This window comes from Nicotiana sylvestris, chromosome 4 (genome assembly GCF_000393655.2).
Source record: "Nicotiana sylvestris chromosome 4, ASM39365v2, whole genome shotgun sequence".
Lineage (NCBI taxonomy): Eukaryota > Viridiplantae > Streptophyta > Magnoliopsida > Solanales > Solanaceae > Nicotiana > Nicotiana sylvestris.
In genome coordinates, this window is record NC_091060.1 from 142,700,407 (window position 1) to 142,718,268 (window position 17,862).

Sequence of the window (17,862 nt, forward strand, 5' to 3'; positions counted from 1 at the left end):
ATCCTCACGGATGTGGCACTTCATAACGATGTAGTCGACGATGCTTCTAATTCTCTCTCTTATGATGCCCTTTTCTTGTAACAACCGCCCAATCTATTAGGCCATGGCCTCCAAAGTTTGCTCTGCTGCATAATTTTGTTCCTGAAGTTGTTGCAAGTCTATTTCTAACTGCGCCAATGTCGTGTAGCAGTGTTCCCTTTCAACCTTGAAGTCTTTTGCCTGCTTGATCATTTTATTTTCGGTGGCTATGACCCACTTCTTCAACCCTGCGACCTCATCGTCGTACCTTTCTCTCAGCTGCTTAACCAGGCGCACCCGTTCATCTGCGTTCTTAGCCAATTGTTTTTTAGCCTTGGCTAGTTCACTTTCTGCTTTGTTCAGATCAAAATTGTAATCACTCACTTTCTGCCTCAGGTTAGCTATGAGTTTTTCATCTCTGTCACTTCAGACTGGATTTTCGCTGCCGCTTTCAATTTCTGAATTTGAGCTCGAAGGGATTCATTTTCTTTGGCCAGCCTTTTCTTCTCTCCTTCGTCCGCCGCCACTTGCAAGCTATTCTCGAACTGCAGTTCTCTGACTTGCTTTTCCAACTTGCTTATGGTAGCCCTGTACTCGTTTTCTTTGGTCAGCCACTCTCATTGTACCTGAGCTCCGTCGGTGAATTGCTGGACATGGGGTCTCTTTGCGGGCCTATCAGGCTCAGGTTGAACTCAGGATCTTTTACCATACCAAACGATATAACTGGGCTCCACCTCTCCTCTGGACAGGTCTAGTACTTGCGTGTTAAGCCCTAAAAATCTGCACTGATGCCAAACCCGACACACTTTTTCTTCTGGGAAGGCAGCTTTTGGATCTAACTCAATGACTTGCTGACTCAAATCTTCGTTGTGTGGGATGGTCTTGTACCGGCCCAACTGACGCAAGACTCTGTGTGGAGCATAAGACTGGATACTCCGCAGACCCATCAACAACAAAAAATACACCTCAGCCGACAGATAGATTACTTCATTGACCAAGAGCCATCCGAATGTCCATTCGGTCTTATTCGCGGTCAAAGATCTCAAATGAGCATGCCATGCTTCCGTACCATCTGGAAACTCATAACCTTCTCCTCGCTTTTCATGTTTTTTGATGCACTCGAGGCCAATCATACCGCAATTCAAGTATCCGGGACGTTGGCAAAGGTGTTCCTCCATCCATATTTGTAACAGTATATTGCATCCTTCAAAGAACTTTGCTCCTTCTCGACAATGAGTAAGAACTCGGTAAATTTCCGCTAAGATCAACGACACTATAGTCCCATTTGCCTTCTTCACCATAAAGTCAGTTATCCCTACTAATCCCATCTCTATGTTCCCATCTTTTCTCGGGCAAACCAAAATACCCAGGAATGCCACTATGAAAGCCAATCCTCTCCGAGCTTCCCACTTGTCTTGATTCCTAGCACGAGTAAGACTAGTATCCGGTGTTTCAAAGCCACGTGGATTCCCGTATCGTCGGTACAGAAAGTAGAAGGTACAAAATCCTTTGGCCAAATTTCCGTCTCGGATGTCCCGACTGATGCTTAACAAGTCCAAAAATTTGTGGGGGGTCACTATTCTTGGTGCTACCGGGTATTGACTTCTGCGATTCCCTTCGAAACCAGCATAGCCTGCTATCTCTTCTAGCGTAGGAGTTAACTCGAAATCCGCAAAGTGGAACACATTATGTGTTGGGTCCCAAAACGGTATTAAGGCCTCAATCACGTCTTTTCTGGGCTTGACCTTCAAAAGCCCAATAAGACCGCCCAGTGCTTTTGTCGCTATTTTTCTGCTGTCGTTCCCCAAATCATGCCACCACATATGTAGCTCCAAAGGGATCTCTTCACGGACTGAGAAAGGTCATTTTGATTTGTGCTCATCCTGTACATTTATTAAGGTGATTTTAGTTTAAAAGAAAACCATGACTCGTTTTGACTTAAGAGAAATGACCACTTCCAAAATTTTCATAAAACATCCGGCCTTGCCAACATGGCCTTTCAACACTTCAAAACGAAGATTTTAAGGCTATGTCAGCTAACCGGCCAAAACCTTTGAAAGGGACGAGAGTGGTTGTTCTTGTGAAAACAACCTTCCGGCGCCCTTTTAGGGACATTCGACTATTTCTGACAAGAATGACATCATCCTAATTATTTTCAAATAAAAGTAAAATTTTTGGGCGATTTTTGCAAAGAGGAAGTTGGACCCGATGGGGGCAAAACAAACTATTTTTGAAAACAAGAGTCTCTCTTTTTTATTCTATTGGCAAATAAAACTATTTTTTGAAAATAAAACGAACTATTTTGAAAACAAAACCTTTTGTTTTGTTTTTTTATGTCCTTGAAAATTCGGTAGAGTTTCGACACTATTTGAATATTGTTTTTTTTTTCAGAACAGGCGGTTAACCCTCGTACTGCCATTTCTCTTTCCTCAACCTTTCCCAATATTCACAACCCGGTCAACATGCAAGTCCGAAGCAAATAAATGCACAAGTAGCAAGTAGGATGCATCAGGATGGTGTTTTGTTTCGGGTGCACCTGTTGTAGACAGACCTAACCCTTGTGTTGAGTCTCCAAAGTCAAAATGCACATGATGCAAACAAACGTTCCTACTAGGGATCTGGCATGAGGTATTGTTATACTAGGTCTAAAACCTGGGTTTATTTGTTCTAGACCTAGCTTACCCGAGCGGGCATCTCGAGCCGAGCCGAGGGGGGCAGCGTACCGGGAATACAGAAGCTTCACCGGCTTTGCAACTTGTCCGAACCTCATTCTAAATTTGGAATATGACTCTAATAGAAAAGAAGTCACACGAAGTGCATACTTCTTCATGATTTAGAAGACTCAGAGAGAAGAGGGATTTCGTAACAGTTTATATACAGTTCACGGAATATCAAAGCGGTAAAAGCAATCAATTAGCACATTAGGCCCAAATCATGTAACAAAATCAGATAATGGATAAAGCCAACTATAACAATTATTCTAAGCTCGAATTATTGAACCCTGAACCAGAGATTCTGGGTTCGATCCCCAGCAGAGTCGCCAAAGCTATCACACCTCCTTTTTTACCTACACCCCCGAGAGGGAGCGTATAAGGGAGTTTCTCCAATTAAAGTGACAATCGAAACGGGATTTATTTTAAAAGATTCAGAGTCGCCACTTGGGAGATTTATGGTGTCCCAAGTCACCGTTCAAATCCCGAGTCGAGGAAAGGGTTGACTCTGTTTAACAGTCTGCGAACCAAAAATCCGGGTAAGGAATCCTGTTAACCCGGGAGAAGGTGTTAGGCATTCCCGAGTTCCGTGGTTCTAGCACGGTCGCTTAACTGTTATATTCGGCTTAACTATCTGATTTTAAACAATTATGAACCTATGTGCGAATTTAACCTTTTAACCGCTTTTAATTGATTTTTGGAGAAGATTGAATGTCGCTTAAAATATGCCTTTGGATCGCGCCACATGAAATGCATCCGCAATCCGAAACACATTTTATTCAACGTTTTAGGATTTGGATTTGGGTCGCATGAAATTCGCACCCGAATTTAGGAAGATAATATTATTAAAATACGCGCCTAAAGCAACTACGCGTTTCAGCTTTGCGAGGGCCATGGAAATTTCACTAAATGTCACGCCTCGAACACTTAAGGATTAAATCAAAATTAATTAAACGAGGTCCATGCGATTGTCATTTTTGTACGGAATGGCACACTTCGAATTATTCTAGCCAAACGGTTTTTAAACCAATCCATGAGGGCCATATACTACTTATGTTATAAGAGATGACTCACCCCAATTACTGATAAGAGCTTAATTAATCAAAATGCCTAGTGTAGTCAAAGGTTTGTTATTTAAGAAAATGGGTTTAACCCAACTCTAAATGAGCTGATGGCTTAATGAATAAAGGGCCACACAGTTTGGGCCCAAACGTGAGCCCAAGTCTTTGGGGGACTAGGCGTCAGCAGAAAGGGGTTTCCAGGTCGATTCCTTGAGGCACACCGGTAGCGTCTAAAAATATTACTGGGTACAACATGAGTCCAAATGACTAACCACAAGACACCCATACATATTCAATCGACCTTTAAAGTCAGCCTTTGATTACTTAATGGATGATTATATGCAGTTTAGCAATGATAGTTTGAAAGTTTGATTGAAATAGCTAACAGTAGACAGCATATTTCCAGGCCTCTAAATTAACTTAAAATAAAGGCCTGAAGATAAAGAACAAATCAAACCAATCTTGCTGAAGTAAACCCAAACTAACAATTGATCAGTTCATGGTAAACTCAAACGTACCCCAACACCAAAGAATCCCAGTAACTCACAGCCAAAAACTAATCAAAATCCATAACAAACCAGCGTGAAATTAAAAATTACAAAACTTAAGGTCTTATTAAAATGAGTTCGAACTTATTCAAAGGCCAAAGTCCATGATCCAACCAGTGCTACATGGCATGTTTACAGCTAAACAATTAAGAGTGAACATGATAAAAGGGAAGATCAGACTACTCTACACATTCTCATAGTTTCCAAAAGACATGAGTGACATTTATGAACTAGACAAAAATATGACTAAGCTATAGGAATGAGCAAATTCAATGCACTGCTTTAAGGCTCCATGTCCATTTCATTTCTTCAAATCCAACCTTACATTAAATAAAGTTCATAGTAATGTACCTGGAAAGCAAATTGTTAGCAGAAGTAAGGAGCTCAGTAGTAGGCAGTATCAGTTAACCCAGATTCAGCAATCAGAATAATGAAATCAGCTCAAAATCCAATGGAACAGTAACCCTCAACAAAGTTTGAACCAAAACTTTTCACAACACACTTTCAATTCATTTCAAATCCCAAAATGAGAAGCTATTGTTTCCAAGAGTTTTATTCACCGAATGCAATTAGAAAACTCAAAATCAGCAAAGTTTGAACAACTTTTTACAACCGACCATGCAAGGAATTCTGAATTTTTCAAGAAAATTCCAGCCGCTTTTAGTTTTTTTTTTTTTGTATTTTTTCAGCTCTTTCTTCCTTGCCTTGAAAGGCAAGATAAAGATGCCTTTATAAGCAAGGCATTAGGGCAAGCCTATTCTAGAATCAGATATTTACAAATAAAACCCTTTTGGATTCTGCTTTTAGCTTAGGCCCTTATTCAATTTTTGATCTTGCTCAAATAACCTTAGTTCACATATCAGATTTACAGAATACCCCCTTCCCCCAGCTTCCTAGAAGCTTCCAGTTCTGTTATGCAAAGATTCCCTAAACCGGCTACCCCAAATTACCCCTCAGACCTCTGATATTTACTTCAGAAATCCAAATGGGTCAAATTGACCCAAGGATATGGACCAAATTAAATGGGCTACATTTGCAGGACAAACCAACAATAGACCAAAGCCCAGTTTCTTAAGACTAAGACCCTAAACTAAATTACTATTATCTGACACAAAAATAGAGGGAATCAACTGAACTGCTAGACTAATTAAGAAGGACCCTGAACTAATCATGCATGCATGACAAAATCCAGAAGCAAAGATGAAGCAGAAACAAAGAAAAAAGATAAACAACTAAACAAAGCGAACAAAGAAGATACCTAAACATCAAACAGAAAGTCGCTTCCACAAACTTTGTAGGGCTTTTCAAATTTCTGAGCGGAATAGCCCTTAATCGTGTATTTTCATGTGAAGATACACGAATAAAGTCTGTTGCGGTCTGAAACCTTCAGCACGCCCCAAGATTCGAGAAGTTCTGGGCAGATTCGAAGGAAATCAGTCCGGGATTTAGAAAAAGGGGAGTGGGGTGGTTATAGGGTGTGATTTTGGGTAGGGTCGGGGTAGGCGCCGTCATCAGAGGCCGGGGATTTGGGGGGGGGGAGTGGCTCAACTAGGGTTTCCTTCAAATCCAGATTCGTGCCATTATGGGTTGATTCAAGGGTGGGGACTTGTAGATTCGGAGAGAGGAGGAGGAGGAGGGGGTGTTTGGTGTAAGTTTCGTGGCGGTTCACGGTGGCGCCGCCACCGGACGGTGGGGAATTCTGGGGCGGCTACTAGGGTTTGGGGGGAAGGTTTTTGAAGTCAGGACGATGAAATGAGGGGGGTTGCGTTCTGACATATATATACTTCCCAGGTTTATGTTCTGAGCCGTTCGATCAAGTGGAGATCAACGACTCAGATTGACGCTGATCGAAATGGCGTCGTTTCGTTTGAGGAGGGGATCCGGACCGGGTCAGGAGGGTATTGGGCTACATTGGGCGGGTACGAGGGGGAGGCAATTGGGCTGATGGGGGGTTTAAATAAATGGCCCATATCGAATTTCCCTTTGTTTTTTGAGTCTTTTCTTCTTTTTTTCAATTTCCAAATTTCGTTTCTTTCCAAAATTAGAAATAAATCCTAAATTAATTATTAAAATTAATATTATCCTATCAAATTAAACTAATTAACCTCTAAAAATAATTACCATACTAATTAAATACCAAATTAAAGAAAGTTAACAAAATGCGAGAAATTAAAATTAAAATACAAAAATGAACTTTTTTTTGTGATTTTTCCAGTTTTATAAAACACTAAATTAATAATTATTTCAAACATGCAAAAATTAAATCCTAAATCCAAATACATCATATTTTGTATTTTCCATTAATTAACAGACGAAATGCACAGACAAAAATACAAATAATTAACAGCAAATGCCACAAAATCCACAAAATTGCAAATAATGAAACGAAATTACTTTGTTTTGAATTTATGGGAATATTTCATGCAGGGCAAAAATCACGTGCTCACACTTGAATTCTGCAATTTCTTTACAATATAACCCAATATATAATAATCGAACCCAAACTAGAGTGCTTTAGGTCCTCCTCTTTTTGAAAAAAGCAAAAGAAATGCAGCGGTGACCTTATGGAGAAGAAGAGACGCCAGTAGTGGTGGTTGGGGGGTATATTTCTTTTTATTTTCTATTTTATAGTCAAAAGAGTTTCAAAATATTTTTTCGAGATTAAAAACAATGTGTATTATTCTTATTGGCTTCACTGCCACATCATAGCATGTGAAATGCACGCAACGTATTTTGTTAATTGTTTGACGGAGAGGTGTCTAAGTGAAATAGTAGGAGTAGAGATCAAGTGTTCAATATATGCTTAGTTTAGGTGGCTAAATGAAATATTAGGACAAGTTTAGGGGGCTGTCTATGTATTTGGCCGAAAAGTTTGAGGAGCCATGTGAACTTGAAGAAGCATTAGCTTAAGGTAGGGAAAAAGGCAGAGAAATTATAACTTTAGAAGTGGGTGAGGGAGATTTTGAGTAGGTCATGTGGGACCAGAAAGGTTCATGTGGGTCCCAAAAAGTACATTGCATTTCAGGTGGGGCCGATGGTAGAGACTTTGTAAGTATTATTATTGCCTAGTAGGAATAAGAAGGCAGATGATGGTGTGGCATGGAAGAAAAACTTTTGCCTTTGAAATCATTTCATAGAAAGAAAAAACTATAAGAAAATAATTACTTTAGTTTTTCATAGTTTAATTGAGAACGAGTTACGATGAACGAAAGATATCTTATTATTTTAAACTAAAATAATATTTAATGTATAAAAAGTCCTTTAACTTTTATGATTTTAAACATCTCTGTTTCTTTGAAAATGATAATTACAATTATATTTTATGTTGTTGTTCTAAAAATACGTGATTTATGTTTATGCTAGTTGTTAGGCAGTAGATGTTAAGTATGAGACTAGAAAATAAGATAAAAGCTTTGAAGGTAGTATGTTAAGCAAACCGAGAGGCTGAGATTCGGGGCCTCGAGGTTGAGCTAAGCGTTAGGCAGTATGTTAAGCAAACCGAGAGGCTGCGATTCGGGGCCTAGAGATGGCCTATACGGGCCTCGAGGTTGAGCTAAGCATTAGGCAGTGACCGGCCGATGAAGGTCTAACAGTTCTAAGAGCTTTGATCTGAGCTCTTTATGACCAATAATGAGCAATAAATGAAGAACGATTAATGGGGCACAATGAATGTAGGCAATAAATGTAAATAATAGAATCAAGGGAAAATATGTTTAAGTTAGAGAGCAGAGAATATTCTTGTATTGAATGTTGTGTGTTGAATCATGTGTGCAAAAAATAACAAGGGTCCCCTTTATATAGGAGGGGGAATCCTAACATAGTACAGATGCATTATTACAAAGATATACGACTGATACAACTATTTAATGCCACAGTACGGGCTTGTACTATTCTTATAGACTTGGTCAGCTCTAATCACTCGCCTTGGGAATCCCCACTCGTTCATCATAGCCACCGATTTGTACTGCCCCGAGGTCGAGTTGTGCCTCGAGCCTTATGGCTCGTCAAACCTCGAGTTGTGTCTCGAGCCTTCTGTAAACGAGATACCAAATGCCATGATGACCCCAAAATCGGACTCTCCGATTTTATCCGTATATAGATAGTCCCCACATTTCTTAGAGTGAAATGATAAGAAACGGTTTTGATATCGATCTCTTTGAGACTCTCATGATGATATCATGCTTACGATGTAAGCTTTTGTGATAACTGAAACGTCCCATCGGTTCATCTTTCCAGAAACATTCAATATATTGCCAGTTTATTTTCCCAAAAAGCGATAATATCGCCGCCGATCCGTCTTCCAACAAAAACTGATTGGGCCTCTCGATACGTTTCCCAAAGGCATCGATTGCGCTGTCGGTTGCGCTACTGCCTTTCTATAAATGGGAGTTTTCTTGAACCAAAACTCTATCCAGTTATTCTTCAATGGCCTTCAACCCTTTTCTTCTCTTCATCCTTATACAAACCCTATTTTTCATATTTCAAGCCCGTGACCGTAAGTTCATACGGCAGAGATTTTTCCAGTTATGCCATGGCTCTTCTTCAGAGCTTTTACCCATTGAGTGGGATCGTACTAGTTTGTTGTTGTGGTCATTGTTGTTGTCCCGAAATAATGAGAGATGGGCTTCAATTTGTCCCTATATTAGAGGATATATGGACCATGAACTGTTGCTCATCTCTCTTAACTTCAACCTGGTGTGGCGCTTCACTCCTTTTGCTTTCCATGGAGTGAGGTGGTGCCCTCTACTAACTTTTGCATCCCACACTGGTGCAATGTCTTAAGAAGTGGCTTCCCAATAGTAGTGCTGGCTAGACCCATACTCGCCACATTTTTCACCGAGCCATAATTTTCCCTGCCTCTTCTTCATCTTTTTCTGCTTCGGAGGAGGTTATTGAAGACATCATTTGGAGATCAAAATGGGGTCCCCGAGGGAATGGTTCTCGCAGATACTGCTTCCAAGGATGTACCTCCGAGAGTAGATTAGACTGTTAGATTTTATTTTTTGCTTCTTTTTTTTCTGTGTAAGGACCCCTCGTGGGATTTTGTAATCATCATTTATTAATGCAAAGATGTTTCTTCAATTTGTCTTTGATTTTTCTGGATTTCCCTTTGTCTACGTTTGTAAAGAATCTGAGCATATGACTTTACCGATCGGTCCGAATGACCCGGGCGTAGGTATTTCCTTGGTTCTTGATTGGTTACAGTGATATTCCCCAAACCCTTTGTCGTTCCGCGGACTAAGTCCGTATTGACTTGATATAAACTTAGGCCATCGGAGCTGGCGACTTCAAATTGCGTGAGGGTTGGGCCTCGAATTTTAGAACAAAACTTTGCCCTTTTAGGCTCCGTTGATACTTCTCGAGGGACAGAGTTTCTTGATCACCTGAAAATAAAGACAACCCTCGAACCTTTTCAAATAGTCCCCGAGTGAGAGTTTACCTGAAATCGGGCGACCTCGAAAACTTGCTTTGAAAAATGAAGACAACCCTAAGGCGTCATAGATAGACCCCAGGCGAGGATATGCTTGGATTCGAATGGCCCTTGGGCTAAAGTAGCCGAGAGAGCATTTAAATTAATCTGAAGGTGAAAATAGCCTTGAGGCTTTATTAATAATTCTCGAGAGAGAATCGGCTTGGGCTCAGGTAGCCCGAGGGCCAAGGAATCGGGTGAACGACCCGCACTTGTAATAGCAAAGGTCCTCGAGATCGGGTACCATCTCGAGGATTAGGTTTATATGGATAGATCCTTAGAGCTCATAGGTACAGTAATGGGGATCCTCGAGATCGGGCACCATCTCGAGGCTAGATTGACCCCCCTTTTGGATCCCATTCTGTAGTACCAAAGGTCCTTGAGATCGGGCACCATCTCGAGGCAAAATTGGTGTCGACAGCTCCTTAGATCTTATATTCACTTTGACAAAGATCCTCGAGGTCGGGCACCACCTCGAGGCTTAGATTGATATTAATGGCTCCTTAGAGCCTATAGTTATGGTAGTAGAGATCATCGAGATTGGGCACCATCTCGAGGTTGTATTGATACGGGAATCTTTGACCCCTCGAACGTTGTACGATAGCTTCACTTGTATGGCACGGCCATGAAGCGGTAGGGATGGTCCCGCCGGTACACTTTTCCGAAAGTGATAATGGCCTAGTCGGAATTAATTGGCCTTTTCAGTAGGCAGACAGTCGCCGCTTGCTCTATATATGAGTTTGTTTCCTCCTATTTTGAAGATTTCGCTATTTTGAGCCATTATCCCTTTTCATAGAGTTCTTCTTCCTTGCTTCAACTCTTTCACCTTTTAAATTCGAAGCTTTCGCCTAAGTCCTCATTTCCCTTCTCTTGTTCCACCACAGTTATGGCCGGCATGCCCAAACCTCTTCACCCAGAAAAAGAGAGTTCCGCCTCTGCCTCCACCTCCCGCTCGGTTGGTGGTACGTCGCCGGCGTCCGGTGAGCTAACCCCGAGAGGCTTTATCTCGAAGAGGGATTTTACATTAGAGAGGCCTCCCAATATTCAGGACCATTGGTGAGTATGCATCGAGATTCATTTCATCAATAGGAGAGGTACACTTCGAGGCAGTGAGGAGAGACTGCGGATGGGGAGAAGAGGTGGTATTGCAGGTACCTTACCTAGAAAAGAGCATCATGGCTCATGTAGAGGGGTTTCTGAACGTATACATGTACCCTTTTACATTGTGCCCTCCTAATAGAGTTGTGCTCGACTTTTGCCGAAAATATCGGGCTACCCTGGCACAGGTCTACCCATTGTTTTGGAGGGTAGTATTGATGATGAGGTTCTTCGCGGAGGAAGCCGAGCTTGAGTTCACCCTTAGCCATCTCATTAGGCTGTATCGGCCTTTCACAACTGAGGCCTGATAACTTTTTGATGTCGAACCACCAGGCCCTTTGTTGTCAATGATGAAGCAGATGGGGACCGAGGGTGGATGAATCGATTCGTCCAAGTAAGGACTATCAATATTATCCCCGTGGAGTTCCTGCCGTTTTCTAAGAAATGGAATGTCACACCTAAGTGGTACACTTGTGTTTTTACCATTTTTGTTCACAGTGGAGACAGATTCTGTAAAGATAATGTCCCTTTCTTTTTTGCAGCAACCATGTGGATGCCATATGAGGTCCCTAATCTGATGGATTGGGCTTGGAAGCTGGCAGCCCGCTCAACTTATGACGAGCGTAAGTGGCGAGATCTGTCCAATGGTAGATGGGAGGCAAAACACCATGGTATGTGTTGTGTGGTTTGTTTTCTTTTAAAAGTACTTTCTTTTATGCGTACTAACTCTGTCATCGCAGGCATTAGGGAATTTTCAGAGATAAGGTCGTGCCCCCTCGGAGAGGAGGAAGGATCGTCGGCTTCAGGACCGAGGAATAATGAAAACGGAAGGAAGAAGGTGCTCATAGCGAGACGAGACTTTCCCGGAGGCCCAGGGAAGATATCTCGGCTGAGCATGTAGCACTCGAGGCTTCTAGCTTTGGAAAATGATTCCTCCTTTGCCGCCATCTTCTATTCCTGTCGAAGGTACTTCGAGGGATGTTCGAGGCTGGAGGCCACACAACTCAAGCGAGGTCTCGAACGATCATATTCCTATTGGGAGCGGTTCTGCTAGGGTCGATGAGACCAGGCCGGTAGGTGTGCATTCGACCTATGAGGAGGCTCAGCGGCTCTGTTCTGTGGTGAGTTTCAGCCGATCGTATTGGTTTTTTGTTTTGTACTTTCATTTCCTTATTGAGCTCCTTTTTCGTAGGCCTTTGACAAGCTTAAGTCCGAGATGCTTCGCCGTGAAGCTATGTTGCGAAAAGCCTTGGACGGGGAGAAATCCCTCATGCTTGTTTGTGACAAAAGGGGAGAGGAGTTGCTATACCTATGGTATGAGGCGAATTGAAGCCTGAACTACGAAAATCACCTTGAGAAATAGGTAACCTTTGATCCGAGGGAATTCATGCTTCTTCTTCTATCCTCAGAGATTAATACTTTGATGTTTCAGTTGTAGAGCAAGGCAGAGGATCTCGAACGCCTTTGGGGCAAGGTTGGCCATGCCAAGTATGAGTGTAACGGGCTAAGGTCTCAGATAGATGCCCATATTGCAGCCAAGAAGAATGCTTTGGCCAAGGTTTCTGCCCTCGAGGTACAGCTCCAGAACACCCGTGAAAACAGCTCGGTTTAGATGAACAGGATTGCAAGGCTCGAGTGCGACCTTTTGAAGATGAAGGCCGGGCTGAAGCTGAAAAGATTCGGGATAAGGCCGATAAGAAAGTGGCTGTATATTTAAAAGACGTTGCTATGCTCAAGCTAAGTTAAGAGGGGCTTCTAATCGGGAGAACAGAAGCAATGAGTATGCCCGGAGCAAATCCCGGAGGGAAACCCTTGAAGAGATTCATTCTAGGGGCTTCGATCTCACGAAAGAGATAGCGCAGGCCAAGGCAGATGAATATGATGCCAAATTCCTCGTATCTGATGCCGAAGATAATGGAGAAGAGGCTGATGGGGCCGCAGTCCCCGAGGGGAAAATAGACTAGGTTTTCTTTTCTATTCTTTATACAGTGTCCTTAGAGAACTTTTGTGAATGTAGATTTGCATTGTTTCACATATGCATATATAAAGAAACCTTTCGATTTTCTCATTCAATGAATTTCCATTTTCTTGAGTATGTCTTTCTTTATTTTAAATTTATACGTTCGTCGATGATTGGCCAGGTGACTGGACTTTGAGCTAAAATCCTTAGGTTTGCAAATCGGCCCTGAGGCTGTTGGGCTGGCTCGTAGGCTCTTATGCATTTGCCCTTCGGCATTTTTAGTTAACTATTTCAGGCTTAGAATCCGACTCGAGCTCATTGACGCTTAAGTTTTTAAGCTGGCTCTTAGGCTCTTACGCGTTGGGTAGCTAGCGACAGTGGCTCTTACGTGTAGGTCAGTACGACCTCTTAATATAGGCTGGCGATAGTGGCTCTTACGTGTTGGGTCGGTACGACCTCTAAAATGGGTTGGCGATAGTGGATCTTACGCATTGAGTCAGTACGACCTCTAATGTAGGTTTTATTTTCCCTCATTAAAGCTTTTTTGAGGTTTTTGTGTTCGCCTGACTCTTCGACGGCTTGATAAGAGCCTCGATTGTGAGCCGTTTAGGTGGCAATAAATGAGCAGCTCTAGAGGTTTCGCTCGATGACTGAATTGTTTCGAAGCCTATTGTTTTGAGCTGATATGATTGAAGCTCTGTTGCTTATGCTGAGGGTAACCTGATTAACCGGTTCTTTTTGAAGTTTTTTAGAAGTAATTTGAAGGCCTGTGTTTTTATAGCAACGGTCGGGCGTCCCCGAGTCGCGTGAGTTTGGTCGGAGCCTTATGATCGTAGTCATTGAGTTTGGTCAGAGCCTTTCAGTCCCCGAGTGAAATAGTTTCAACGTTTACATCGAGGGTATGCCTTTTTAGGGTTCTTACAAGTTCGAATGTATAGCCTTAACTTTAAGATCGGGAAGATGCCTTTTTGCAATGTCTTATAAATTTTAACGTGCCTTACTTGAGGTCTTACAGATTTGGTTACTTGGTACAAGTATAATTCACGCCTTGCTTTAGGTTTTACAGATTTGGTATTGCCTTATGAAAGACTTATAAGCTCGAGGTTGCTTGCATGGGGTCTTGTAGCCTCAGGTTTTCAACAAATCGATAGGGGTGAAAGTCGGCGACAGTCCCCGAGTCATCGAAAGTTTCTTGGCTCTAGAGTCGTTCCTTGTAAACTTGGTATTGCCTCATTGAGGGCTTACGAGTTCGAAGTTTCCGACCCGGAGGTCATATGGCCTCGAGTTTTTTGGCGCCAGTCCCCGAGTGTTCAGGAAATTCCTAGCTCTAGAGCCGTGTCTTGTAGAAAATAGCAGACTTCTTTGAAGCGTAAAGCGTTTTGATGGAGGAAAAAATATTCTTTGATTACTTGGCACAAGTATACATGTTTTTGTTGTCAAGGGTTCGGTTATTTTATGCAGGCACGATTTTGTTCGACCATTTGTCCCGATACATCATTTTCCTATCGAGACCCTTTTTGGCACATCTTTGACTTCTCCGAGGAGGTGATCTCCTGGAGGATGCCCCCCCAGTATTCGAGGTTGATTGAATAGAAGTCTGGAATACTTTTTGAGTTATCCTTAGGTAGCATATAGGTGTTGCCTCGTTAAAAACCTTGCCGGTAAAACCCTTATTGGGATAAAATCCGATCGAAGGAAAATAGTGCAACGCATGCTTTAAAACCTAAGGTCTTCGAGCCGGACAGTGCTTCAACTGTTCTGATCGGACACTTGTACAAAGGTTAGTGTAACATGTAAGTAAAAAGAGAGATGGTTATACCTTAGTGGTGATGGCGCTTTGAGCCTTGATATGCTTCAAACGTTTGCTTCGGGGACGCGGCACAGTCCTTTGCTTGTTTTATTTGGGTGTAGCTGAGAATGTGTCTTGTGATTGCTACTTCACTGTTTGCTTACCCTTTGGCTCCTTCAATGTTGGAGGCATTGATGTTGTGCCACATCGTGCACCGTGAACATTTCCCTCACTGCATGTTGTTCCCCATACGCGGTTTTTATTCCGTCCTTCATTGGAAACATCATCATTTATGCAGGATTGATGGTACTGCTCTCATGCAGTGTATCCATGGCCTTCCAAGCAAGGTGTTGTACCTCATGTCTCCTTTGATGACATGGAATTTGACATTTTGGGTCGTGCCGGCCACGTTGACCGGGAGGGTGATTTCCTCTTTCATTGTTTCGCTCGCCATGTTAAATATGTTGAGGACTCGAGAGGCGGACACGATCTGGTCGAGAAGTCCGAGCTGCTCCACCACCCTCGACCTAATAATGTTGGTCGAGCTACCTGGATTCACAAGCACATGCTTAATTTGAAAAGTATTCTCAAGAAAAGAAATTACCAAGGAATCGTTATGAGGTTGAGATAGGGTCTCGATGTCCTCGTTGCTGAATGTGAAAGCATCTTCGGGTATGTAACCCCGAGTTCGCTTCTCCCTGGTGAAGGATATTTTTGTTCTTTTGACAATGGGTTTCTGCGGGATGTCGATTCCTCCAACGATCATGTGGATGACATGTTGCGGCTCATTTGTTTCATTCTTCCTATTCGCCTCTCTTTCTCGGAGCTGATTTTTGGCTCGGTCGCTAAGGAATTTTCGGAGGTTCCCTTTGCTGAGTAGCCGAGCTACTTCTTCTCGGAGTTGTCTGCAATCTTCGATCCTGTGACCGTGTGTGCCGTGAAATTCGCACACTAAGTTAAGGTTCCTATGCGACGGATCTGATAGTACAGGTATTGGCCACCTGGTGTCTCTGATTTTACCGACGGTAGATACGATGTCTGAAACGTCAACGTTGAAGTTATATTCCGACAGGCGAGGTGCCTTCGTCGGTCCTATGTGTCTGTCGAATCCGGTTCTGCTCACGAGTCCCCGAGGATTCTGACCTAGATATGTCCTTCGATTATTTAGGGGTATGTTATGCCATGGGGCGTTTCTCCTATCTTCGGTGTATGGTTGATACCTTTCCTTGTTTGGCTTTGGCTCCTTTGCGCTTGGATATTGATAAGTAGGATTTTAACAAGTTTTATACCCATATTTGCCTGCGCTTTGAGTGTAATTTGCTACAAAATAGTCCCAAAATGCTTACAGATTGCGCTTGATTGCAGGTTTGAGCTATAAAGTGACAAATCGTCAAAGATCGGCTCAAATCAGAGTGAAACCTGCTCAAGTGTCAAAGATTATTAAAGTAAGGACATTAAGAACTTGGTGAGGACCGTACCATCATGTCATGCGGCCGCACCATAGGAGTTCAGAGACTGTGAAACTACAAGTCAAGCTCATGCGGCCGCGTCCCACTTCATGCGGCCCGCGTCTCACTCATGCGGCCGTACAATCTTGCTATGCGATCGCGTACAAGAAGTTCAGAGAGTGTCATATTCCAGAAGCAAACCACGCGGCCGCATCCGACTTCATGAGGCCCGCGTCCCTCTCCATGCGACCACACTCTATGGTCACGCGGCCCGCATCAGTGAAGTTCAGAGGAGCTGCCAAAACCATTCATGCGGCCGCACAATAACTTTGTGCGGTCCACGCCAGTTTTCATGAGGCCGCATTCCAACTTTGTGCGGTCCGCATCACCATCTTCAGAGAGCAAGATTCAGAGGTAAAGCAACCCAGTGTGGCCGCGTGCCATCTTTGTGCGGTCCGCACTAACCCCGCAGGGGCATTTTTGTCTAGTTTTTCCAGCCCACTATAAATAGAACATTTTACCATTTTTAGGTTAAGTTGGGTACATCTGATAGCTGCTACACTCGTGAGACTTATGTTTGTTATATCTTGGGCATTTTTAGCTTAGTTTCATCATAGATTATTGTAGTTTAACATTAGCAATTAATTAATATGGTTGTTTCATCTTCTATTTCTTCATTTTCTTCTTTAGCTATGTTTAGCTAAACCCATTAGCTAGGGTTGTGGCTCAACCCTAGTGTGGGTAATTAATGGGTGTAGCTTCTTAATGATAGATTGATATTGGGTGTTTGTTATTTGGGTTAATTTTATGGTTTAATTAAGGATTGATGGTTGCAAACATTGATTCTAGCTTAGTGGGTCTTGACTCTTCTTGAGAAAGAGAGTCTATGACCCCAAAATTGACCCAACAAGGAATTGGGGTGGACCCATGAGAAATGGTAGTCCCAATTAACGGGTTAAACCTCGAGAGAGTAATCACCCTACTTGAACCCTAGTTGCTTGGTCTAATTGGCCTACCCAATTGGTCTCGAGAGAGTCAATTGGGCAAAATCGCTCTCACTACCGAGAGGTGTGAGAGTGGGTATAATTGTGCAACGGTTATAACATTGATCCCAAATATGTCAATCTATTATTAGTAGTCTCTACCCGTTAGTTAACCACCTAGGTAATGCCACGACCCTAGTGCCTTTTTCTATATTAATCACAACTTAGAACATCTCCCTTTAGCATAAATTAGCTTAAACTTGTAGTTGATACAATTAGGAATTGACCCAAAAATGATAGAAGCACAATTAGGAGCAAACACGCATTCGTAGTCTGAACAAATACGCAACTCCATTCCAAGCTCCCTATGGAAATTGACCCCGATACCACTATTTGGGTAAAAGTATTAGCGCCTGCTCTTCCTACCATTGCGTAAGGTTGAGTTTGCCGCGATCAACTTTTTGGCGCCGTTACCGGGGAGCTTACGGTGTTGACTATTTGTGTAGCTAGTTTTATGTTTTGCTTCTCTTTCCTTCTTGTTTACTAATTTTGTTTGTGTCGATCAATTAGGTACAATGACTCTTAATGCAAATGACCCTCTCAGCAATGTGATAGCGGGGGAGGAGGTAGAGGATCTAGAACAAGATGAGGTCTTACCTCAAGTTCCACGTAGGGGCCAACATGTTAATATAAATGCAAATGAGAACAACAATATTCCAGACCCTCCTCCTGCACCACCAAGAGTGGCTCCCACAGTTTTACCAAATCAAGGATAC